This window comes from Schistocerca americana, chromosome 3, assembly GCF_021461395.2.
Source record: "Schistocerca americana isolate TAMUIC-IGC-003095 chromosome 3, iqSchAmer2.1, whole genome shotgun sequence".
Lineage (NCBI taxonomy): Eukaryota > Metazoa > Arthropoda > Insecta > Orthoptera > Acrididae > Schistocerca > Schistocerca americana.
The window spans coordinates 420,354,743-420,381,778 of NC_060121.1; positions in this window are offsets into that span (position 1 = coordinate 420,354,743).

The window sequence follows — 27,036 nt, forward strand, 5'->3', positions numbered from 1 at the left end:
TTAGGTTTAAATAGTTCTAAATTCTAGGGGACTGATGACCTCAGATGTTACGTCCTACACTGCTCAGAGCCATTTGAACCATTTGTGAACACGGAAGTAACTTCTCAAGAGGGACTGGCCGAGCGCCCTATTCCGCAAATTCAGCAGAAAAGGACATCTGAAAGACGAAGGTACTAAAGTCTGAAGGCACTAGGAGGACTGACCACACGAGTAAACTAGCACACACGAGGTCACGTGCTGACCCCACTGCAGAAGAGCGCATGGAAAGCGCCAGCGTAAGTACTGCGACTTTCTTAAGCTCAGTTTCAGTTGTAGGGGAGGCTATGTTAGTTGTCCCTCTGCTGCACCTAATCGACTACAATCATCTTTGGAGTTGCTAGTCTCGCTGGAGAGACTGTCACTGTAAGCTCTAGCGCCGACAGACATCACTGATGGTTTGTAGAGAGCGCCATCATTTTTTTGACCTGCTGGACGCTTGACCAGCAGGGTCAAGAAGCTGTACGCCATACGGCATCGCGAGGGGGGGGGGGGGGGGGGAGGCACTGCTGCTGCACCGTCCAGTTTCTGCCGACGACAGTGATGCTGCTGGCCTCAGCCTCCTAACTGGAGGCCACAGGTCGAACTCTACACAGCAAAGAGTATTAAGGCCGGGCTGGAGAGCGAATCTCCTGGGCGCACATCCTCAACGACAGCGCTTCGGAGATCAGCCTGCAGAGCCTACTGTCCGCCGTCGTCCATCGAGGACCTCGCCAGATGCGACGCCTGGGAGCCATCGACGGCCTGTGACGTAACGGCTGCCACACAAGCCTTCCGCGATGCAGCAGTTCTGCCGGGCAACGCGCGACTGTTACTGCTGACTGGGTTCGCACACCGCTGGCCCGACTAAGCTGCCAGAACCTGGGAAAGACAGTCCAGTATTTTTTATTACACGCAGAGTGACGAACGATGGCGTTTCACGTAGGTCGAGGCACGGACGGGGATTGCATTGTTGCTGGTTCCAAACGACAGCTGCGGTAGGTGCTTTGCCGTTAAAGAAAGCGTCTATCCTGCAAATAATATCTCTCGCTTGCTTATGTGAATATACCACTGACCACCACCACAGCAATGACAATAACAGCAGACTTTATGAGCAATGTGTGCTCTTCACACATGTAACAACCAATGTCCAACTACGGAAACCAGGAGTAAATATTGGTTCCCTGTAGTATACATGTACGACCGGATGCTTTTTGTCGTTCGTGCTACACAGCCTGAAAATAACACTAATGAGGAGTCGAAACTAGTAGCCTAAATAAAAATCTATAAAAATAACGGCTGTTGGAATATCATTTTTACAATTCATCGACCAGCCGTAGTCTCACGGTGCATAATCGCAAGATGGAGTTACATTTATATAATTCATTCCTTTACCCAGTACCCCCATGACAAGGTTGATGTCGATGTCCAGGGCAGATGGCATCAAAAGGTCGATGCAGATAGACTGACCAAGCTGCAGCGCAATTGCGTCGGGCGAAAACGGCGGGTGATGCTGCGCAATCCGTTGCGGTATGCAGACAAGATGGCTGACATTCCACTGCGTGGTATGGGACACGATAATCGCTCTTATGCCCGCTGGTCCCACGCACGAGTCACTACCTTAGTGACTTGGGGAGACTGGGGCACCTCGACCATAGGGGCACGATGGCCAACTTGTATTGTTTCGTTAAATTCCCGTCGGAATAAGCCATGGGCCACGGAGGATGGTGGTAACCATATAGTCGTCTTTCCACAAACGTGTCAGTGCAGTTATACTCCCGGGTTCCCGGGATCGATTCCCGGCGGGGTCAGGGATTTTCTCTGCCTCGTGATGACTGGGTGTTGTGTGATCTCCTTAGGTTTGTTAGGTTTAAGTAGTTCTAAGTTCTAGGGGACTGATGACAAAAATGGCTCTGAGCACTATGGGACTTAACATCTGTGGTCATCAGTCCCCTAGAACTTAGAACTACTTAAACCTAACTAACCTAAGGACATCACACACATCCATGCCCGAGGCAGGATTCTAACCTGCGACCGTAGCAGTCGCACGGTTCCGGACTGCGCGCCTAGAACCGCTAAACCACCGCGGCCGGCGGGACTGATGACCATAGATGTTAAGTCCCATAGTGCTCAGAGCCATTTGAACCATTTTGAAGCAGTTATACTGTCCAACGAGAAAGAGCAAGCTATTATGTTTAATTATTACTCCTGAAAGTCAATTTTACTTGCTCAAAAAATGTGTGTGACATCTTATGGGACTTAACTGCTAAGGTCATCAGTCCCTAAGCTTACACACTACTTAACCTAAATTATACTAAGGACACACACACACACACACACACACACACACACACACACACACACACACCTATGCCCGAGGGAGGAGTCGAACCTCCGCCAGGACCAGCCGAACAGTCCATGACGGCAGCACCTAAGACCGCTCGGCTAATCCCGCGCGGCTTACTTGCTCAAAATGTTTTGTTGTGTCGTCTAATACACGCTCTTGCAAAACAAGCAAGTGCAACGGTTATAGTCTATAGATTAAAGATTATTAAAAAGTTTACTTAAACGAACCAAATTTTTCCAATATGGCCGTTTATTTAAATATGGGCAAGTCGGACCTCATGACCAACGTGCCTCGCTGTCTTTTGATAAGTAGTAACGTTAATAGGTAACTTACTAACGTTAATAGATCATCTCCAATGCAATTTATACGTAAGCAAATTGTGTCCTGCATTGATTTTAAACTGGAAACATTCATGCAATTGTTTGGTTTTTTTTTATTTTGCCTTCCAAAATCCACAAGTTGTGTTCAAATATTCAGTTGAAACAATAGTAATATAAACTTGAAATTACTACTTACGGGACACCGCAGAACACTTATTTGGAAGTATCAAATCTACATGTTTCTTCGAATGTATATTTACACTCATCGTCATACTGCGAATTTGGTTTTAGAGTGCTTCGAAATCATAAAAGGAAAACTGAAAGAAGGAATGTTTCTGAAGCGACTATCAGTTAAGCAGTGATAGAAATAAAACGGCATGAAAGATCAGTTAGGTAAGTGAGCGAAGAGTTTATATTCCTAGATGAGTCGTAGAAAGATACTACAAAAAATTCAAAGATTCAAAACCTACGGAAACGGCATCAAAAATCTGAGATAGATTTGGCTTCGCAAAAGATTTCGGGTAATGCATTTCTTTGTTTTGTAGTATTGTACTCAATATTTTCGCTATTTTAATAACAACATCAAATATAATGGAAATAATATATAAAACTAAGTTCGCTAATCATTTTCTGGCAGCTTTATTTATTCATAAACCATTTAAATACATAGCTGAGACAAATTCATTTTTCCAGGTGTGGGAACCTGAACGGAAAACATGCTATAAGAGTGCTTTAATAAAGCTAGTGATCTATACTCTGGCAGTCACCAAAAGAAGTTATGCAGTTTACATATATCTAAGCAGTTTCCTGTCCACCCCAATTCTGGACCGCCTAGGGAACGACGTGACCTGATTAGTTTTCAGGATTTGTGGAACAACACTCAACGGTCTTCATTAGAACTACTCAAAAAGTTAGTTTGTCACGATGTACTCGTTTCAAAAAGCACAACACCGTCTTTTTTTTTTATGACAACCGAACGATGTTTTGACAGGAGTGAAACTGAGACTTGGTAATATCTGGAGTTTTGTTGAAACTGGAATCGCGACAGTCCAAAGGCTTGACAGTAGGCGCCCGAAGGGGATTACGTCAAAGACGGCGGGTACCACTTGCTGAAACAGGATCACTTATCACCATGGCTTTAGCTGTTGGTGCAATTGGGAGCAAGAGTGCCTCCATTCTCATACTCCCTAGGGTTAACTTCAAGGCTCATTTTATCAGAGACGGCTTGTTGGGGCGGTTGGTAGTGACTAACATTAGGGGTGGATGACATAAACTAGCTTTTGAAATATGATACTAACTGACATCCATAGTTCCCATTTAACCACTGAACTCATAGAATTTTGGAAGGAAAATGTTGTTACACTTTTGTTTTTTCCGGCTCACTGTGCCACAAACTACTGCCTTGGACAGAAGTGTTTGCGTCCCCTTTAAGAAGTTTGTAAACTCCGTGTGCGATGCGTTGGTGACAACAAGCAAATGACCAATGATGATAACGACCTCCCAGAATAGTGAAAACACGCTATCAAACGCAACTATGCACAGAAATATATAGGCTGGACTCAAAGTAGCAGGCATCTCCCCCTTAAATAGGAACATTTTCACCGTTAGTGACATTCTGGCAATGTAACAGACAGATCTGATCCTAAAGCTGTTGCTTGTCGCTTGACTGCTCGAACTGGCCCCATTCAGCTGCTCGAGAACACGTGGGAGGCCTCTGCTGTCAGTAGCAACGACTGTTACATTAAACTTCAAATCACTAAACGTGCTTCCAAATGCCTGAAGAAGTCAGACCATTTGAAAAATTTCAACCAAGGAAAAAGACAGCAAACAAACGAAAAATAAATTCAGCAGTACTGACAGATAGCCCTGTGAACGACGAATTACAAGGAGAACAAGTCTCCACGTCAACAGAGAAAACACTTTAAACAGAAATATGGCTGGTCTCCGGAAAAAAAGTTTCTAAAAAAAGTGTCCGTGGTCAAACTAAATCACACGAAAAAGTCCTCAAAGCGCAGGAAGGAAGTAGACATCCCCAAGAAGGTTATTTGCAACGGTCGTTCACTCAGCACGGGAATCCAGGATATTTCACGTTGAGGCTTTCCTCTTACCTGTTGATATTATAACAGCGTTTGTGAATTTCTATGGCTTTCCTCAATAAGCGGCCGCGGGAGCACTTGACCACAGCGGAAATGTCCGTATCGACAAATTTTATTATTTGGTTGGCCTCAAGCAACGCGTGCTCCGCCACAATTTAGATGTGAACAGAAACCACAGTTTGTGAGGAACTTAGTTGCACTGAATTATCCATATCAGTGGCCATCAGCATAGCCTGAAGTAACAAGTAACCTAATGCGATTTGTAAGACACGTCATACTTCTGACTTACGGCTTGTTCGACGCCATTGAAAAGACATCACTAGCCGCCAGAATAGAAGGAGCTTCCTCAGATGAAGTAACACTCGTGAGAGTCTTGGTACGATATTGACGGAAGTAAGAAGTAGGCGCTTTGAGAGTTAACAAACCTGTACATTTTTGAGGATTGCGCTGTATTGTGTTTGCCTAGTGTGAGGGTCGCAATATTTACGCAGCGACAAATTTCAGTTCATCTATCTGTGTTACTGTTCGAGTGTTGCACAATAACAAACAAAGGATACTCAGAGTTTTTGTTTGTTCTATACAAAGTTAAGTTCACGTCAAGCACAAAATGGATCAGTCGACCTTCAACCCTCGACGTTCAACGACCGCAAGTATATACCGGGTGATCAAAAAGTCGGTATAAATTTGAAAACTTAATAAACCACGGAATAATGTAGATAGAGAGGTAAAAATAGACACACATGCTTGTAATGACATGGTGTTTTATTAGAACAAAAATAAAAACCATATCGCTAGACACGTGAAAGATCTCTTGCGCACATCGTTTGGTGACGATTGTGTGCTCAGCTGCCACTTTTGTCATGCTTGGCCTCCCAGGTCCCCAGACCTCAGTCCGTGCGATTATTGGCTTTGAGGTTACCTGAAGTCGCAGGTGTATTGTAATCGACCGACATCTCTAGGGATGCTGAAAAACAACATCCAACGCCAATGCCTCACCATAACTCCGGACATGCTTTACAGTGCTGTTCACAACATTATTCCTGACTACAGCTATTGTTGAGGAATGATGGTGGACATATTGGCATTTCCTGTAAAGAACATCATCTTTGCTTTGTCTTACTTTGTTATGCTAATTATTGCTATTCTGATCAGATGAAGCGCCATCTGTCGGACATTTTTTGAACGTTTGTATTTTTTTGGTTCTAATAAAACCCGGTACTTCGTGATTCAGCTACCCCTGTCGATACATTTTATGCAACCCGTTCTACGTCTGAATCAGGAACGGTATCTAGACAGGCGGCAGCCACGTAATGGATCTAAGTTCCCTCTTAGAGCTACGGATGACTGTTAGCAAACGGAATGATACATAAAAAAATACAATTGACGATTGGCAATGAGTTACACGGTATTTTTGCACCAAGATTCTGCCATACTTATCTAAATGTCTTCTCTCTTTTTTTGCGTAATCAGCAGTGTAGTCATAGAGGTTTTGCAGGTCTCTGTAAGTTTATTACGTTTGTATTTAATCTTTCGAAAATGGTGCAGAGGTTATATACCGGAAAGTTATTACTTCCATGCTTCCCATTTTGATATCTCATGTTAATTGCATTGTTTCCGTTGGTGAAACACACTTTATAAGCCAACGTTTCTGAACCATTCATTCACGGAATGTTCAGTACTATAAACGGAATAAACTTACACAGACGTCCAAAACCTGTATGATTACACTTGGATGAGTAGCAGAAGAAAGGTATGTCTTGGTCCAAAAATACGATGTAACTCATGGCCAATCTTCACTTGTATTTTTTTACAGGATGCTTGTTAACAGTCTCCCAGTTCTCTGAGAACTTACATCGATTAGGCGGCTGTCGCCTGTGTTCGACACCATTCCTGATACAGATGTAGTGTGGGTTGCATAAAACGAATCGGTAGGGGCAGCTGAATCACCCTATTGGCATGAGTTGTGGATTTGGGATTCTACATTACGGTAGCTGCTCGTATTAATGGCACTTCAAATAGTTATAGAATTATCTCTGTGGCACACCCAAATATTCCAATCGTTGCAGCGACAGCAAGCGGTTTCTCTGTAACACATCAACCGCGACTGCTCATGAGGGTCTGCATTCGCCACATTGCCTTAATTTTCCACATCGCTCCTCATTTTTAATAGTCCATGAACGGGCAGTTGAATATTGTGTAAGATTCGCGTGAAGAAGCGCAATAACCGCCATTAAATGGTATTGAAGATTCAGCACTTAAGATCAGTGAAATAGATGACACGCAGCCATTTCGCAATAAGGGATAAGATACTTTTTACATTAAGCATTACTTATGAGGCGTATGTGGTTGAAGTAAGAGCCGCATTTTTTGAATGGCGAAAGAAAACAAAGGTGAAGAATTTATCTGTGATATTTGGATTTTGGTTAAAAGAACTCTACGAATTTATGAGACGATTTCTTCCTATAAATTATACTTGAGCCACCTTATAACAATCAAACTGAATCAAAGCAGTGAATGGAAAACAGCGGTCCTGTACAAAAAAAAAAAGATGAAATCGATATCATTTGCCAGAAATGTTACAGGGGAATACTTTGTAGGAAGTAACAGGTACTAATTTCATTGCTAAAGAGATTCTTTCTAAATCATTACCCTGCAAACGGTTTAACAGTAACTACTGACCAATACACAGATCTTCTGCAAAAACTAGGAAAAATGACTGGGAAAAACTGATTTTCCGAAAATAATTCTTCAGGTTAGTGGACCAGTCCATAAAGATACTTCGGCAATGGAAATATTAATGGATCAGAGATTAGAACAGTCACTCTATTCAGTGGATTTAGCACCCTCTGATCAAATGTCGGAATAGGTAGTAAAGAAATTAGTGGCTCAACAACGTTTGGAAAACAGAAACAGTCGTAAATGAATGTTTTGCAAGCCTTCCAGATTCACACCCCAAGTATGAATCATCTGACTGGAAGAACTATGGACTTCATGAAAACACTTTTAATGCGGGAGGATACGTCAGCCGGGTGCGTAATAACAAGACACCAAAGGGTATTTGTAAACTGGTGTCAATAAATGTAGAGACCTGTCCTTGACACCAAGCAATATAAATAGTCTTTATGAATATGGTTCCGAAAATCCTTCGCTACGGAGTTACATGGATTTATTGCTAATATTAAATGTGATACATTTAACAATGTATATTTACGAAAATTTCTGTAAGTGACATCCTCCACATTTTTAATATATATTTAGATGAAGCAATTCGGAAAGAGAAGGAGATTTTTAAGAGGGGAATTATGATTAACAGTCAACAGCAAACAACTGGCGGATAATGAAGATGACCTACCAAGGGGAATATATTTATTAGATAAGCTTTGTGAGGAGTAACATTTGACGATTTCAGAAAAAGAAGACAAAATCAGTGACTTTCAAACGGAAACATCATGTACGGACAAAAATTATGATCAACAACAGAATAACAGAACAGGTCAAACATTTTAATTATTTAGGTGAAGACACATATGAGTAAGTCAAAAACGTAGAGAAGAAATTTGCAGAGTTTGGAAATATATGTGGAACAATAAACAGATGTCTAAAAAGTAAAACGAGGAAAGAAACAAGACTGAAATTTTATAGGGCAAAGTTGGTTCCAATGCTTGCTTACGGAAGTGAGTTGTGGGTTATTGGTAAAGGTCAAGATAGTCGCTTACAAGTCACGGAGATGAGGTTTCAAAATGCAGTAAAGGAATGCACAAGAGCAGACAGATATAGAAATTCGGAAATCAGAGAAGAGCTGAAAACATTAACATCCTCAATAAAATACAAGAAGATAGAAGAAACTGGAATGAACATCGTGAGACAATGAGTGGAGAAAGATTGCCTCTCGTGATAAGAAGATTTAAGGCAGATGGGAGAAGATGTCAAGAAAGACGGAGGAAGCAATGGGTACAGTAACAAACAAAACAAAATAAGCCTACTGCTTGATGTGAAGATGAAGATATCCTCCTGCTTCGACGTATGCCTTGAATCTGGGTCTCATGTGTTGCTGTACTCTGTACAAAATTGCTGGAATGTGTCGTATTCGTGCAACTCCGATTTCGATACGATCGGCCAGAACGTTGACATTAGATACAGAAGTTAAATCTACTAACGATTCCACAGGTAAAATTCCAATCAATCCAAATCTGGTGATCAGGCAGGCCATACAATGGAACATCTCGACCAGTCCGTTGATTCGGAAACTGGTTATTGAGATTTCGGCGAAGTTTTAGAGTAAAATGAGGTCGATCACCATCGTGCACAAACCACAATCACTGGATGACATCTAGAGGTGCATTATAAAGTAAATGAAGCACCTCATTCCTGAGGTACAACAGGCATCTTTGCTCAGCAAGACGTTGTGGGGAGAAACAGGGGCCAATAAGACTGTCACGAATGATTCCTCTCCACATGATGATGCTGAACAAAACACAATGAGACAAACTAAAAGCAAATGCTAAGACACGTCTAAGCAAGAATGTAAATAAAAATGCACGTGTGCGGTCCATTGCGTAATCGGAGGTCACTACACGGAATAACTTTAGGAACTCCATAACGACTGATTTTCGTACTTTTGTTCAAATAGACTTTTTATATTACTTTTGTGTTAGGAGCAGACCTCCACATTTATGGGCACCAATTTACTAATACCCTACATAGAGTGAGTCGCGCAAGACGTAACACTTCTTTTACTTCGTGAACGATTAAGTTTTCGGCAAATGCTAAAGCGTCGAGGGACACGCATTATTATTATTTTCTTGGTTGTTTCATTAATGTTTTTAGCGCTTTTATCAACAGTGATATTTGAATAAGTACTTTTTTTTTAAATGGAACCGTATACTTTTTGTAACTTGTTTCGTTAGCTCGTGGGAAGATTATTACAGGGATACAGCGTTTGTTAATGTTGTAAAAAAATCGATAAATGTCCTCGAATTTAAGAGCACGGTGGCCAACATTGGCCAACCAGAGCTCTCGTGCTACGCTGTATCAGAATGTCAACAGATTTGGCTGTTTACTTGACTGCACTACAGGCCGCTCATTTTTGCTTCAAAATTCGTTGCTTGTACACCAATAAGAAGTAGTACATTACTTTTACATGGTGAATCTAAAAGAAAAGCTTTGAAAACAGTAGAGCGGTACAGGGCTATCTATCGGGATTGTCAATGTCCGACACAAAAGGCAATTGCACGGATTATTAAGACCCTAGTGCGGAGAGGCTGCTTGAACGTCAAAAATATGACTGCAGTTGACACAGAGCACGAAGAAGCAGTTCTGGGTACAACGCTAATGAATCCGCACAGTGGTGCGAGACACATTGCCAATGAATGTGCAGTCAGCCAGGCGATTGTCATTCGCATCCTGCATCGACAAAATTTCCATCCCTATCATCTGTCACTACATCAGGTACTCGACGACCGTGATTTCGAGCTTCGTACAGAATTCTGTCTGTTTTCCATTCAGCAACTGAGAGACGACCCTACTTTTTCCTTACGAGTGCTCTTCGCCACTGATGCAACATCTACTAACTACGCTAATGTAAATTTGCATACCATGCACTACTGAGCAGCCAAAAATCCACACTGGCTTCGTCAGGTGCGACATCAACGGCCGTGGAGCATAAACGTATTGTACGGCATCATAGGAAATTACATTGTGGGACCTCACTTCATCTCAGGCGTTATAAATGGACATTCGCACGCACTCTTTCTGACAAAGATTCTGCCGGTTCTTCTAGAAGATATTCGACAGTGTATGTGGCTACAACACGACGCTTGTCCAGCTCACTCGTCCCGGTGCAACACAAATATTGAACGAGAACTTTCCTGAACGTTGGATAGGACAAACTTCTATTGTCAAATGGCATGCGAGACTCCCCCGGTTTGACTCATGTCGATTTCTTTCTTTGGGGAGTACTGAAAGATACAGTCTATGACGAAGCCAAACTACGCCAGACGAGATGTGTCCTCAGATAACCAGAGCATGCCCTACCATATTATCCAATGTAATTATATCTGTTCATCGTTCTTTCGAACGGCGTTTGCAAATGTACCTTTCAGTCCATGGTCAACAGTTTGAACACATGCTTAAAGAAAGGATAAAGTTATTTCTTTGGAAGACAAAACTTATGTTACCTGATTTGGGTGGCTACAAAATCAGTGTCAGTAAGTTGTTTATTTCATTTACGTGCGTTGAAACTACAATGCAATGTCAAATTATCGACAGCCTTTCTTGCAAGTAACTGGTAACACTATCATTACGCGCTAACATTCAGCATGAAACGACGTTTCGTTAAGAAGAATATTTACTTTGCGGTGTAAGGGTGGTCACCAGAGTATTTTTAATCAAATGTCTAGTTCAGCGAATGTATCCAGTATGATATAATTTACAGCAGAGTAGGTGGAGACAGTTGTTCTGACAGCATGTATTTGTACCTCTAACAAGCACACAGCCACGCACAGGAAAAGATAGGTCACATGTTCCTTCTATCATTTAGATATTTAATACAGCAGTTGCCTTTTTCAGCGTGTAAGACATCTTTATTTTTGAAGAACGAACAGCTGATTTCTCTGTTTCAGCTCACATAAATCTGGGAGGATACACGAATGCGAAATAGTTTTCCTAAGCCCTTTGTGATACGCTAGATTCTAGCCTATGTCGTATTTCCACATAATACATACGTAGGCGAACCTGCATCTAGGTCTTTACTCCGTTCAAGGGGAAATAAACCTTTATTCTCCTATCGAATGCAGTTATAAAAACTATAAGATTCCATTTTTTAAAAATGTACTTGCTTCAATATCTCCGTAATATTAGCGCTGAAAACATCAACCAAACAAAAATATACGAATTCCTCGACGCTTCAATGTTTTCCGAAATCCTCGTTTCGATATTTCAAATAAAAGGGGTGTTGTGTCTTACGTGACTCATCCTGTATAAACGACTGAACTTCAAAAAGGAAGTTACACATTATTATGGCAGGCGAAGTAACTTAGACGCGCTGAGCGGTCAGAGGCGCCATTCACGAACTGCGCGGCCCCTCCCGCCGGAGGTTCGAGTCCTCTCTCGGGCATGGCTGTGTGTGTTGTCCTTAGCGTAAGTTATTTTAAGCATTGTGTAAGTCTAGGGACCTGTGACCTCAGTAGTTTGGTTCCTTAGGAATGCACACACATTTGAACATTTTTGCAAGTAACTTTTATTGACTGCTGCACTACCTTGCCGGCCGTTGTGGCCGAGCGGTTCTAGGGGCTTCAGTCTGGAACCGCGAGACCGCTGCGGTCACAGGTTCGAACGAATCCTGTCTCGGGCATGGACGTGTGTGATGTCCTTAGGTTAGTTAGGTTTAAGTAGTTCTAAGTTATAAGGGACTGATGACCTCAGATGTTAAGTCCCATAGTGCTCAGAGCCATTTGAACCATTTGCACCACCCCAAATTGACGCAGACACATGACACTAATTTCCGACATAGTCACCAGTTTTCTGTAAATGACGAAACTACCGTCCATATCTGCGTTAAAGTGAATCGGATCGGCACAATTTTTTTGTATCGGCTGTGCAGAAACCATGTCACGTAATCGAACGTGTGCGGGACTCGCCTAAGGTAAATGTTTTTTGCGCTTAAGCTGTAACAAGATTTACGGTCCTTCCTTTGTTGCCGACTCGACTGTGACTGGTATATCGTACCTAGACATTCTTGAACATTATACAGATTGGTCCAAAAAAATGAATCTACTGTTTAAAAGTCCATAACTGGCAAACTAATTGACGGAGTTGTCTCATCTTTGGTAGTGTAATAGTTTGCACTTCCGGCAATCGCCACACAAGCGATGTATTACTTTGTTTTTTCTTTTTTTTTTGGTCGGGTGACAGCCGCCAGAATAGTTAGTGTTTTGTTCTTAGTTGCACCTAGTTACTCGAATAAACATGGCTGAAGCAAGGCTTACATTCGATGAAAGTAAGTCAATTTTGAAGTGGTATTTTAAGTGCGAAAAAGTTAATGAGGTTCAACGGCGTTTGCGAAATGAGTATCAAACAGAGCCACCGACACGATTAACGATTCGTCGCATTCTAGTCAAATCTGAAGCCGAAGGCTGTGTTAAAGATGTACACAAACAACGATTTGGACGACCTGTAACAGTAACAAGTCCAGCTAACTCCCGTCGTGTGTTACAACAATTTACTTGCTCACCACAGAAGTCTGTAAGACAGTGTGCCCGTGAAACTGGAGTGAGTCGCGCAAGTGTTCGGCGAATTTTGAAGACAGCAAAGTGGAAGTGCTACATCCCACGATTGCTACACGCATTGAACGAGGACTACCCAGATCGTAGAATGGAGTACTGCGGGTGGTTTACTAAGCATGGTGCGCAACGATGAAGAGTTTGCAGAGATCATTGTGTGGTCTGATGAGGCACAGTTCAAACTCAATGGTACAGTAAATCGCCACAATCGCATCCACTGGGCCGCCGAAAATCCGAACGTCCATGTAGGCAAAGCCGTGAATTTGCCAGGAGTAAATGTGTGGTGTTGGGCCATTCTTCTTTGTCGGCACAGTTACCGGTGAGGTGTTTCTTCAGAAGTTTCAGACATCCATTTTACCTGCCATCCGAGACCTGTAAGGAGACGGAAGAGTTTACTTTCAACAAGATGGTGACCCAGCCCACTACCAAAATTGTGTTAGAGCGTATCTCGACGAAAATCCACCAGGAAGATGGATAGGCCGTAGAGGTGCTGTGGAGTATCCACCACGTTCCCCAGACCTAACTCCTCTGAACTTTTTCCTGTGGGGAACACTAAAGGACGTCGTTTATCGACAAAATCCACGCACATTGGATGAACTTCGAGAATCCATCGTACATTCATGTGCAAATATTCAACTGGACACGTTTCAGTCAGTAGTTCGTGCTGCAATTCGGCGTCGTCGTTTGTGTGTGGATGTGACCATTTCGAACTCCTACAGTGATATCTTTAAGCTGGACTTTAAGCTACACTTTCACTAAAAATGAGAAAACTCCGTCGATTATTTTGCAAGTTATGGACTTTTAAGCAGTGGATACATTTTTTTGGACCCCTCTGCATAATGTCTCAATTACATCACAATATGGACACAACATTTATTTTCCAGCAAGATGACTCGCCAGCACGTTATCATTGTGAAGTTGTCACTTATCTCTGTATGAATGTGCCGAATTGAATGTGGTGGAACAATATTCTGACCACCACGATCACCTGATTTAACCCAAACGGACTTCTGTGTTTGGGGTAAATTAAAGACAGAATGTTTGTTCCTCCGTTTCCGGGAAACGTCAACGAGCTGCAACAAAAGATAATACAAGCAGCTACCATCATGCACCACGACTTCTTCATAGCATCTGGCAGTAGACTGATTACAGATGGAACATTTAACGTGTTACAAAAGATAGCCACATTTAACAGTAAATAAAACTTGAAGATATACAGCATTCAGTGCTGTAACGTATCAAATATTTCTGTACGTTATTTACCTTTTCCGCAATTAAAACTGATGTATAGACACCCTGTACATCATCCGATATAATATTAGCGCACTACAAACATTCCATTCGACAGAAATTATTTACGCTTGAGTGGCAACGGATGAGATCAGGCAACAAGGCTTTGCCTGGAAATGGATTCGCGTATTCCATTGTCACTGTGTTTTCAAGCGTGCAGAAGACCACCGAAAAGGGACCATCTCCTGTATAAAAAGTCGTCCACGTAACATGCATGAAATGTCACGCGCAGGTGTGGTAAGAGGTAGTTAGAACGCCTTGAGCCCGGTGGATGCATTTCGACTCGCTTTTCAAGATCCTCCGGAAAAACGCCCCGTAGCTGTTTCATTTTTTATACGACGTTCCAGAGCATTTCGTGCACGGCTCAGCATTTCCAATGTATTTTCCACGGCTCTCTGCGTTCGTTGGTACCATTCTACAAATCTGCAGAAAGAAACGATTCTGGGTTTTGAAAACCACCCAAAACGTTGGACATTACTTCTTGCATTTCTAGACTTCTTATATGAACAAATAAACTCCGGTCAGAAAATCAGTTTTAACCTAGTTTTCCGAACTGCGTATATGGTTTACCTGATGGTCAATCTGGAAAAATGTGCTGTAACAATCTTCACAAACTTACTAAAAGGATGCCATAAAGTGGCTGGAAGTAAATGCAGACGAGAAATCGCGCTTCACACATTCGTAATATGATATATTTTGGTTCTTAGCAACGAATGGTTCCTCGTTTAACAATCAGTTACGCGTACACATACAAAAATATGTCGGTAACTAGTATTTAGGTAGAGCTTTATTTACGTTTTGTTAATTAACAACAATGTAACTCATAAAACTTTAGGATCAGTTATATTTTCAATTTTAGACCCAGTGTATGGAGCTATAGCGAGTGTTACGTCTTTATTGTGAAAATTAGTCCCTACCGCGTAATATTTAATATTAGCACTGTTATTGTTTTCGGTCAGTAAACCATCATTGGACGTGCTTAAAAGATAAAAAGGGTCACAAGACTTGGCGATCTACTGACGGAAAATGCTAAAAACATTAATATTAAATAAACGCGACTGCCGGCCGAAGTGGCCGCGCGGTTCTGGCGCTGCAGTCTGGAACCGCGAGACCGCTACGGTCGCAGGTTCGAATCCTGCCTCGGGCATGGATGTGTGTGATGTCCTTAGGTTAGTTAGGTTTAACTAGTTCTAAGTTCTAGGGGACTAATGACCTCAGCAGTTGAGTCCCATAGTGCTCAGAGCCATTTGAACCATTTTAAACGCGACAGACTGTTTATCACACCTAGGTAATGTTTTTCTCCGTATAGCTATGTTCTCCTGGTGCTCAAGTAGTCAGTACAATTATGTACGTGGTGAAATCGTGATTTATGTACATGAAGTTATTTCAGAACAATATAGTTCCTTGCATGCACATAAACGTTATTGAAGCTAATCCGATATTTCCTAACCCAGAACGTCTCCTCGTATCCAACTAGAACATGACCGGTTTTACCTTATTTAGACAATAATCAACCACCAGAGACAGTATTTTGATCTAACCTACGTTAAACACTGAGAAGATAAAAAATAACACTATTGGCTCAGAAGCACTGGCAGACTTTGTGGTCTGTTTATACATGAAGTTATTTGCTGTCAGTTTTATACGGAACGCGTTATTGGGGTAAGTGTCTTCCACAACTTCGTAATACTTTACACAAGTTACCCTAATCCTAGGCCGTAAGTCATGATTGGCTCGGTAGAATAAAGTGTTGCTGTGACGAAGTTCCGTCTTTCTGAGCAGCAGTACTGAACAGCAAATTTAAACGATAGCTAAGCTAGACGGATTCTTTCGAGCAGTAGCTTCTTATTTATCACGTCCGGATACATGTATTTGAGAGTATAAAAATAAAGCATCTACTAGGACAGTATTTTCACGATTTATTTTTAATGAGGACGTCAACGAAAAAATGGTCGTTCTTTGCTTTCAGTTGCCTGTTATTTGAAAGTTTGCTTGAACATAACACACAAAATTTAAGTGATGGTTATGTCCTAGTAACAGACTTCTTCTTAGTCTGATTCTTTAACAGCGACAGCCTCCTAATTAAAAAGTGTACAAAGTGGCTGCGCGGCAAAGGAAATATTCCATTTAAAGCAGATCTTAGAAGAAGGGAGGAAAGTAGATTATAAACTAACATCATTAGGGACTTAGCGCAAGATGTGACTGAACAACGACAGAGAAGTAAACTGGCTCTGCCATTTTCCAAGGAACCATATTCTCCTTAATCGATTCAGGAAACCACGGAAAACTTAAAACTGGATGAGCGGATGTGGAATTGAACCCTGTTTCTCCTGAATGTGGGCCAAATCTCCTAATCAATGCAGATAATAGAGGGCGATGTCTTCATTTTACGTGCATTTCCTCTCTTCATACAAATGCATCACACATTGCTCCACAAGCGTAGTGAAGTACATGCTGATATGTGACTTACGTAACTTTGCTGTATCTCGTGTCTCTAAGTACGTATCCTAATTTTCCGTATTATTTATTTATGAGAAATACAGGACAGGTACAGCACAACAGTCTCTGTATTACATATATATGTGGTGTCTGTTCTTTCGACAGGACCGAAAGAACAGACACCACATATATACAACTACGGCAAGGACGGCCAATGATCTCTTCAGCGCGGATGTACACCAGGCTCGAACTCTTACGGGAATCGGCGAAATGCCGTGAGTAATGAGTATAATGGACAGGGGCACTATGAATATAGTGCGAGACAATAAGTCTCACGGGAGGCGTGCCAGAGATAAGTCCCTGCAGTCGCACTATCCTCTGTGTCCTCGGTGGCTCAGATGGATGCCGACACGGTAGATGAGCGTGTTCGGTCAGAGAGCTGGTTGGCCTCTGTAATAAAAAACTGAGTGGAAGGACCAACTAACGAACTTTAACGGATCTCATGTGACGTCCGCAACGACCAAACACAACGATCAACAACGAACAAAATGGGGAAAAAAAGATGGATGCGGCACGGTAGCTCAGCGTGTTCGGTCAGAGGATTTAGCAACCCTCTGTAAATAAAATAAAAAAAAACTGAATGAACGGTTCAACGAGCAACCTGAACGGGTGTCATCGGACGTCCGCCAAGAACAAATTCAACAAACAACATAGAACAAAATGAGATCCCAAAAAAAAAAGATGGATAGAGCGTCTGCTATGTAAGCAGGAGATCACGGGTTCGAGTCCCAGTCGGGGCACACATTTTCAACTATCCCCGTTGACATATCAACGCCTGTATGCAGCTAGGGGTATTCATTTCATTGTAATTTCATTCTAACGAGCTGCATCGTTGCCGATCGTCATACATATATTTTTTTATTTAGCGCATGAAATTACATATGAACGGCGACTAGCAATTGTGGATTACATAGTTTTACAAAATTTTACAAAAATATATTAATTTCATAATTTATAATTTAAAAAATAGGTCTATAAATTAATATCTAATTTGTCCATCCATTCAAGGGCTGCCTCTGTCACTTCAAAGAAATCTTCCCACTTCCCATGGTAGGCTCTTCTGCTACAGCTTGTTACAATGTGATGGTGTTCATTCCCACAGTAACAATGAGAAGATGAAGCCCTTCCCCATCGGTAGAGGTTTTCAGCACAGATGCCGTCATCTGTTCGGATCCGGCTAATTGTTCTCCAGGCACGTCGCGTTAGTTCCATACCGGCTGGTCTTGTGTCAGGTCTTTGGAGGGTCTGATGTTCCTCATGGGCAATAATGTTCCACATTTCTGTCCACTTTTCGTTGACACAACGAGGGTCACTCCAAAAAAAATGCACACTATTTTTGTAAAAATACAGTTTTCGTTCTGCATGTGTGAAAGTTTTACAGTGTGTAGATACATCCTTCCCGCTTGTTTCCAAACTTAGTTCAACCTGTCCCCCTGAGTGGCGCCGTCACAGCATGTCTTCAAGATGGCTGCTACACTTGACGTTCGTCAGAAGCAACGTGCTGTCATACAATTCCTGTGCTGTGAAAACGAGACAGTGGGAAACATCCACAAGAGGTTGAAAAAGGTGTATGGAGATGCTGCTGTCGATCGCAGTACAGTTAGTCGGTGGGCAAGCAGGTTACATGATGAAAGCGGGCACGGCAATATTGAGGATTGTCCTCACAGCGGCAGGCCTCGTACTGCACATACTCGAGACAATGTGCAGAGAGTTAACGAATTGGTGACTGCTGACAGACGAATCACAGTGAACGAATTGTCACGCTACGTTGGGATAGGGGAAGGAAGTGTTTGCAGAATATTGAAAGTGTTGGCGTTAAAAAAGGTTTGTGCCAGGGGGTTCCCAGGATGTTGACAGTGGCTTACAAAGAAACAAGAAAAACGGTATGCAGCGAACTTTTGGAACAGTACGAGAATGGTAGAGATGAATTTCTTGGAAGAATTGTGACAGGTGATGAAACATGGCTCCATCATTTTTTACCAGAGACGAAGAGGCAATCAGTGGAGTGGCATCATGCAAATTCACCCAAGAAAAAAAATATTCAAAACCACACCTACCGCTGGAAAAGTTATAGCTACGGTGTTTTTCGATTCCGGAGGACTCTTGCTTGTGGACATCATGCCAAGTGGAACCACCATAAATTCTGATGCACTGAAGAAACTTCAAGCTCGACTGAGTCGTATTCGACCACATCGGCAAAAGCAGGATGTTGTGCTGTTACACGACAATGCACATGTCAGCCAAAAACCATGGAAGCGATCACAAAACTCTGATGGACAACACTGAAACACCCGCCTTATAGTGCTGACCTGGCTCCATATGACTATCATCTTTTTGGGAAACTGAAAGACTCTCTTCGTGGAAGAAGGTTTAAAGATGATGACTCCCTTGTGCACGCTGCCAAACAGTGGCTCCAACAGGTTGCTCAAGAATTTTACAGGCGCTGGTTCCAAGATTGCCTAAGGCAGTTGAGAGGGATGGAAATTATGTGAAGACATGAAAATATTGTTCCTAAAGGATGTATCTACACACTGTAAAACGTTCAAAATTGTAGAATAAAAGATGGATTTTAAAAAAAAATTAGTGTGCATTTCTTCTAGTGACCCTCGTAAAAGTAGCTGCCTGTAGCGATTCTGCCTGCAGGACAGATGGTTACCTAGATTTTAATCGGTTCATTCGGAGTGCAGGAACGTCTGAGTGCATTGGAAGCTCGGGGATTTTAAGTAATTTTTGGTATTCCTTGAGGATTGCGTTCTGTCTTCGGAGGTCTGGTGGCGCAATGTTGCTTAGAGGTGGTAACCAGTATAGAGGAGTAGATTTAATTCAGCCTGCATTTAGCTCCACATCAAATTTTCTCACATGTGTGCTACTGAGCCACACTGGGGCACACTATTCGGCAACAGAATAGACCAGCCCTATGGCAGCGCATTGCAGTGTCGTAGTTCTTGCGCCCCTGAGGTACCACTCAGCTTCTGTATGATGTTATTGCGTGATCTCAGCTTTGTTGCGGTGTGACCCATACCCCTAGTGAGATCACGCTCTTGCGAATTAATGATTCTACTGTTCCCTTTAGTTTCTAGACTGTATCTGATACGAGATGATTAACAGTATTTTAGTATTTGTAACTACTATTTAATAGTCTATTTCGAATTTTGAGTTGGTGAAGAAAGGAACTCAATATTCTGTAAAAGTTATGGAGCAGACAGTTTAATAAACAACACTACTCAGAGGGATAGGCAAAATGTAAAATGCATGAGGATAAAAGACAGGGAACTTGTCGTACAATCTGTACACTATTTTAGACACTGAGCCCGGTATGACAATGGAATTGCACGTTCACGTCAAATTTTCTAGAGCGAAAGAACTATACGCGAACTCTAGTCTGTCCCCATCCGTTAGCCCGTATAGACAGTGACAACGTTAAATGTAGATCTGTTCTTGTTGTGCATTTAATCTACCTTCCTCGCATTTTTTTTTTTTTTTAGCATCGTGCTAACACCGATTTAAGACAATTTTGGTAAAACCGATGTCGGAATAGCTCATACCGAATGTCAACCACGGGCTTACTAAGTATGAACTAAGTTTTTTGCAACTTCACTACACATTTAGCAACTGCCCCTGTATATAATTTTCTCCTGATTGCAGGTAGTGTTCTTTGATTGCCTCTAGCCCATCAATTCAATCAGCCCTTCAGCATGCGTAACACAAATTGTTATATTCACAAACACGAAATAATCGGATCCCGTAAGCATGATTGCTGAAGAAGTCCAGTACAATCGCAATCTATCAAGATGTAAGAGATTCGAATTTTAGTAATGGAAGAAATTTATGTCGCCAGTTTTGTTTTGAGCAAAGGAGTGGGAGATAAGCGGTCACGAGACTCTAAGCCAGTGCCACTGGTTAAACTCCAGAACTTTCCGTAAAGCCACCATGTACAGCCATGAAATAATGTGATCTACATCTCGGCAAACACGATGCTGCTATTGGAGAGTAGTTATGTCCCAGTGCCAAGATTGACCAGATCTATTTTCTTCCTTCAGTATGCAATGATTACAGAATGAACCCAGTACATCATTACAATACACCAATCAACTACTAACGAAAGTCATCCAGAAGATATGTTTATCCACTTGATAGATACTGATTTAGGTAGAACTGCGCATGAAACACTAATCTCGTTTTCGGGAGGAACTGTTTCAGATCCCGGTCTGGATATCCAGATTTTGTTCTTCCGAGGTTTCCCTAAATTACTTCCAAGGAATGCTGCGTGGTTCCTCGAACAAAGCAACTGCCTCGTGCTTCTAATATAGTACTCTTCTCCAAAGGTATATACGCCGATGAGCCAAAACATTATGAACACCTGCTTAATAGCGCGTTGGTAGGCCATTGGAACACAATGGAACAGAGATTCTACGTGGCACTGATTCGACAGGTCCGTGGTAGATTTCTCGACGTATCTGGGACCAGATGTCTATGCAAAAGTCAGGCACCTGCCGAAAATTACGGGCCGGCGGTTTGTGGGCGCCTGTCTGCCATTCGATAGCTTACCGTATTTCTCCGATCGGTTTCAGGTCAGGAGAAAATGTTGACCAATGCATCAACGTTAATTCAGTATCGCTCTCTTCAAACCACTGTAGCACTATTCTAGCCTTGTTACACGGAAATTTATACTGCCAGCCGTTGGGAAACTTAAATGCAGGTTTCTAGCAGACGTTCGCCTGGATGACGATGTATTCGGACACGACCATCGAGCTGGTGTAACAAGAAACGGGTCCATCCGACCAGTTGACATGTTTACATTGATCAACGGTCCAGTCTTGGAGAACCCGTGCTAATGCAATTGATGTCGTTTGGCAACACGGGAACACGTAGGTGTCGACTGTTTTAGAGCCTCAGGTCCAATAATATGCGTTGCGTGGTATGTTCCGGAACACTTCTGCCTGAATCGAAACTGTACTCTTTCGTCATTATCTGCCACGGATCGCCGCCTATCGTGCTTTACAGAGCGGACGAATCTTCGATCTCCACGTTCCGCAACGAGGCGTAGCCGTTCAACACCTTTTCGCCTATTTCTGGTTTCACCTTCCTTCAAACAGTCTGTATGTCCAGACAATAACCTGCGAACCGCTGACAACCTCTGCCGTTTCCGACATGCTCGTTCCCAGGCGCCAGGGCATAACAATCTGTCCACTGTCGAAGTCGCTTATGTCAGAGGATTTTCCCACCTGTGGCCCGATTCATCGACAGAATAATTCCCCATTAGTCTGTGCTCTGCTTACTTATTTCACTATCGCACGTACCCGCGGCATTTACTCTCGTGATGGGCAATGGTCATAATCTTTTGGTTCATCAGTTTATTTTGAACAGCCTAAAACTCCCGCATTTCTACTTTCCTTCGTCCCTTTCTTCTCCTTTCCAGACGAAATTTTCGCAACATGTCAGAGAACGACACAGAGAAATTACATCTGTAGACCAGAACAACAATGCATGACATATGTGTTGTTCCCAACGCAAAAGCACTCCTTCTGGCGACGAGACGTGCGAAGATCGAGGCATGTAGGGAGCTGTAAGACTGAGACATGTGTCACGCTGACATCCTTAGCTGGTTAACTCATGGCCCTCATGTCACTGAATTTGCACGTCGTTCATTAGAGTGACTTCAAGATCGCACATATTTCCACATAACAAACTTTGTTAAGTCAACGTTGAGGACATATTAACAGAATACTACACAGCAGCTAATGGAACCTGTAGTGTCTAGGAATCCTGCACACTCAGTTCGCTAGACAAACATACAAGCAGTATTAATGAGTTTTATTACAATAAGAACATTATAATACTCAACTCTGACAATTACAGAGATGTGTCGCAAGCAAAGGGCCAAATACAGAATAATCCATCTTCTTCAGTATAGACAATCCCAAGTCTGTGCTACATGGAGAGAACAAGCGAAGTGCCTAGCGTTGACGCTGCTCCAAGTCGCTTATCTTGAAGCTGTTATCGAACTGGGCCGTAACCAGTCGGTCGTAGAGCTTATGTCCTCTTCCCAGAGGAGCCACTGCTGTCACGTTATAATCCTGGAAGGGAGGTCGGTCAGCGTGGGATTGGCTGACCCCTTCTCACAGCCTTCTCTGCCTTATCGTTCCCGACTGACGTACCGGCGGTTGGGTTTACGCCGTAACAGAACCAAACCAAACCAAACCATTATTTGGATCCGCTTGTGTAAACTAATGACTCTCACATGAGTAACCATAATATAAACTGCTACAAACACCTACATATCTGTGGACATGTGTGGGCTTTTAATCAAGCGGAAGAGAAAATGTAAGAATAAAACTTACGAAAAAAAGGAAATAACTTTTTTGTTATTTATAAACAAAGCAATGACCAAGACAGGCTGTTCGAAGGCGGACGTCTTCGCATGTGTGTGAGATCGAAATTTGAAGATCAGTAATCTTCAGTACCGTGTTGCTCCAGCCACTGCGTTTTAATTTCCTTGACATGCTCTCCACAGATGGTCAACAAGGGACTGCTGGTGATTATCACTCTTCGACGTTAGCTCTACCGAAGTTACCCAGTGTATGAGGACGACTCCTGCGACGACGGACGGTGCTATGCAAGTTTCAATTGATTTTAAGCATGTTCAGACGGGTTCATGTCTCCATTCGGTTGATTCCTGTCTACTGGAGAAAGGTGTTTACAAGGGCTCGCATTTTATTCGTGCGTTAGTATTAGGTGACGTGGAGATGGTTGCGTAATGTCTGTGTCAACAGAGCCTTTCCAATTGCCACAAAAAAGACAGTGCGCAGTTGTGCTGCATCCTCCTAAAAACTAAAACTGAACGCCTTCCGAACAGGCCGTGAAGGCCCAACGGTAGCGACCATCCTCAGCTCACAGGCATCACTGGATGCGGATATACGGGGGAGGGGGGGGGGGGGGGGGCATGTGGTCAGCACACCGCTCTCCCGGCCAGTTTACGAGACCGAAGCCGCTACGTCTCAATCAAGTAGCTCCTCAGCTCGCCTCACAAGGGCTGAGTGCAGCCCGATTGCCAACAGCGCTTGGCAGACCGGATGGTCACTCCTCCACGTGCTAGCCCAGCGCGACTGCGCTTAACTTCGGTAATCTGACGGGAATTAGTGTTACCACTGCGGCTAGGCCGTAGATACCTAAGGGGTTGCGAAGCAACTCAAATCGCTTGATACGGGCAAGTCTTCAGGTCCAGATTGCATGCCGATTAGGTTCGTTTCAGATTGGCTCTGAGCACTATGGAACTCAACTGCTGTGGTCATCAGTCCCCTAGAACTTAGAACTACTTAAACCTAACTAACCTAAGGACATCACACACATCCATGCCCGAGGCAGGATTCGAACCTGCGACCGTAGCAGTCGCACGGTTCCGGACTGCGCGCCTAGAACCGCGAGACCACCGCGGCCGGCGTTTCAGATTACGCTGATACAATAGCTCCCTACTTAGCAATCATATACAACCGCTCACTCACCGATAGATCTGTACCTGCAGATTGGAAAATTGCGCAGGTCGCACCAGTGTTTAAGAAGGGTAGTAGGAGTAATCCATCGAACTACAAACCTATATCATTGACGTCGGTTTGCAGTACATTATGAATCACCTCGAAGGGAACGATCTATTGATACGTAATCAGCATGGTTTCAGAAAACATCGTTCTTGTGCATCGCAGCTAGCTCTTTATTCGCAGGAAGTAATGGCCGCTATCGACAGGGGATCTCAAGTTGATTCCGTATTTCTAGATTTCCGGAAAGCTTTTGACACCGTTCCTCACAAGCGACTTCTAATCAAGCTGCGGGCCTATGGGGTATCGTTTCAGTTGTGCGAGTGGATTCGTGATTTCCTGTCAGGAAGGTCGCAGTTCGTAGTAATAGACGGCAAATCATCGAGTAAAACTGAAGTGATATCAGGTGTTCCCCAGGGAAGCGTCCTGGGACCTCTGCTGTTCCTGATCTATATAAATGACCTGGGTGACAACCTGAGCAGTTCTCTTAGGTTGTTCGCAGATTATGCTGTAATTTACCGTCTAGTAAGGTCATCCGAAGACGAGTATCAGTTGGAAAGCGATTTAGAAAAGATTGTTGTATGGTGTGGCAGGTGGCAGTTGGCAGTTGACGCTAAATAACGAAAAGTGTGAGGTGATCCACATGAGTTCCAAAAGAAGTCCGTTGGAATTCGATTACTCGATAAATAGTACAATTCTCAAGGCTGTCAATTCAACTAAGTACCTGGGTGTTAAAATTACAATCAACTTTAGTTGGAAAGACCACATGGATAATATTGTGGGGAAGGCGAGCCAAAGGTTGCGTTCCATTGGCAGGACACTTAGAAGATGCAACAAGTCCACTAAAGAGACAGCTTACACTACACTCGTTCGTCCTCTGTTAGAATATTGCTGCGCGGTGTGGGATCCTTACCAGGTGGGATTGACGGAGGGCATCGAGAGGGTGCAAAAAAGGGCAGCTCGTTTTGTATTATCACGTAATAGGGGAGAGAGTGTGGCAGACATGATACGCGAGTTGGGATGGAAGTCACTAAAGCAAAGACGTTTTTCGTCGCGGCGAGATCTATTTACGAAATTTCAGTCACCAACTTTCTCTTCCGAATGCGAAAATATTTTGTTGAGCCCAACCTACATAGGTAGGAATGATCATCAAATTAAATAAGATAAATCAGAGCTCGAACAGAAAGGTTTAGGTGTTCGTTTTTCCCGTGGGCTGTTCGGGAGTGGAATGGTAGGGAGATATAATGATTGTGGTTCGAAGAACCCTCTGCCAAGCACTTAAATGTGAATTGCAGAGTAATCATGTAGATGTAGATGCATCTATAAGCCATAATTCGTAGGAAGCGCCATCAGCTGGTGGTGTTGACAGCTGGCGACCAGTACGACACAGACTGCCGATGTTTAGTGTATCAGGATAATGACTGAACGTTTCTATGCTGTCAATGTAATATAAGCCGATTCGGTGGGCTATTTGCTGTAAAGTGCCGTAAACTGAGAATGCGCATACCGTCTAGGCTTGGAATGACGCATGAGACATATTGAATAGACTTCATTGTCCCGTTCAGGATTGATAGTTTCCTGTGTACAACTGCTGTGAGAATGTAGGCTTACTTTCACCTTTCACTAATCAGGAGGATGCTCCAGTGTCTGTGTCAAAAAGAGTACTGAATAGAATGTTTACTAATAAAGAAACATTCACGCTAACTATGTACATCATGGGAGCGGTGTAAAACTTGTTGTGAGTAGACTTGTTTTGGGTTGGCACCACAGCTTTGATAAATTTGAAGACTGACGTCGTTTCCACTGGGCTGCTGTTTGAAACAGTACTTTAGTAAGCACTAGAAACTAGTTTCGTGCTTTGCTCATTGTCAAATGTAGAATAGATGCGGAGGTATCGTTCCCTTATGCTGTAAACAGAGTGGTCAGAAACAGTTTGAAAATCTTGTAAGGGTATTGAAAGGTAGATTGCGTTAAGAAATAACTGTTGAGAAAAAAATTCGATACATGGAAGTTAGTCGAGTCGTTGCGCGCGAATGCAAGCAACCAGCAAGAGACAGAGTCGCCAAATGTAGTCACAGTTTGATTTCCTCAAGCCCAACAAACGTAGCTTTTATTCATCTAGCTGGAATTTATCACTTCCGAAAAAGGCAAATTTCATCTGGTACTGAGCATTTCGATAAGAGGTAACTTACGAACCCATGGATGTCAGTGCATTTTAGCGCGTGCAAGTGCTCGAATTTGCGCGCTCAACGACCTGATTCGCTAACGTCAGTGCTAATCAAATCGGAACCGGCGCAACCTATCGAATTTTTTTTCTTAACAATTATTTCTCAGCACAACCTACTGCTTTTCATACAGTTTCTGGCCATACTGTATAACAAAAGGCATATGCCATTCGCAGTACATGTAAAGCTTGGCCATCAATGTACACGACCTCTGAATACGTATCCACAAATCACACATACACAAACTGTTTGCAGTTCCGCCTTAGGTGTACAAGGAACTTTAGTTGTGTATAATTTACGAGGAGAATATATCCACATCCATTATGCACTTGACAATGAGTAAAGCTCGAAACTCACAACCAGTGCTTAATAAACAACAGTCTGACGGAAACGACGTAATTTTTCAAGTTTATTACTGTTTTGGTCTCTCTTT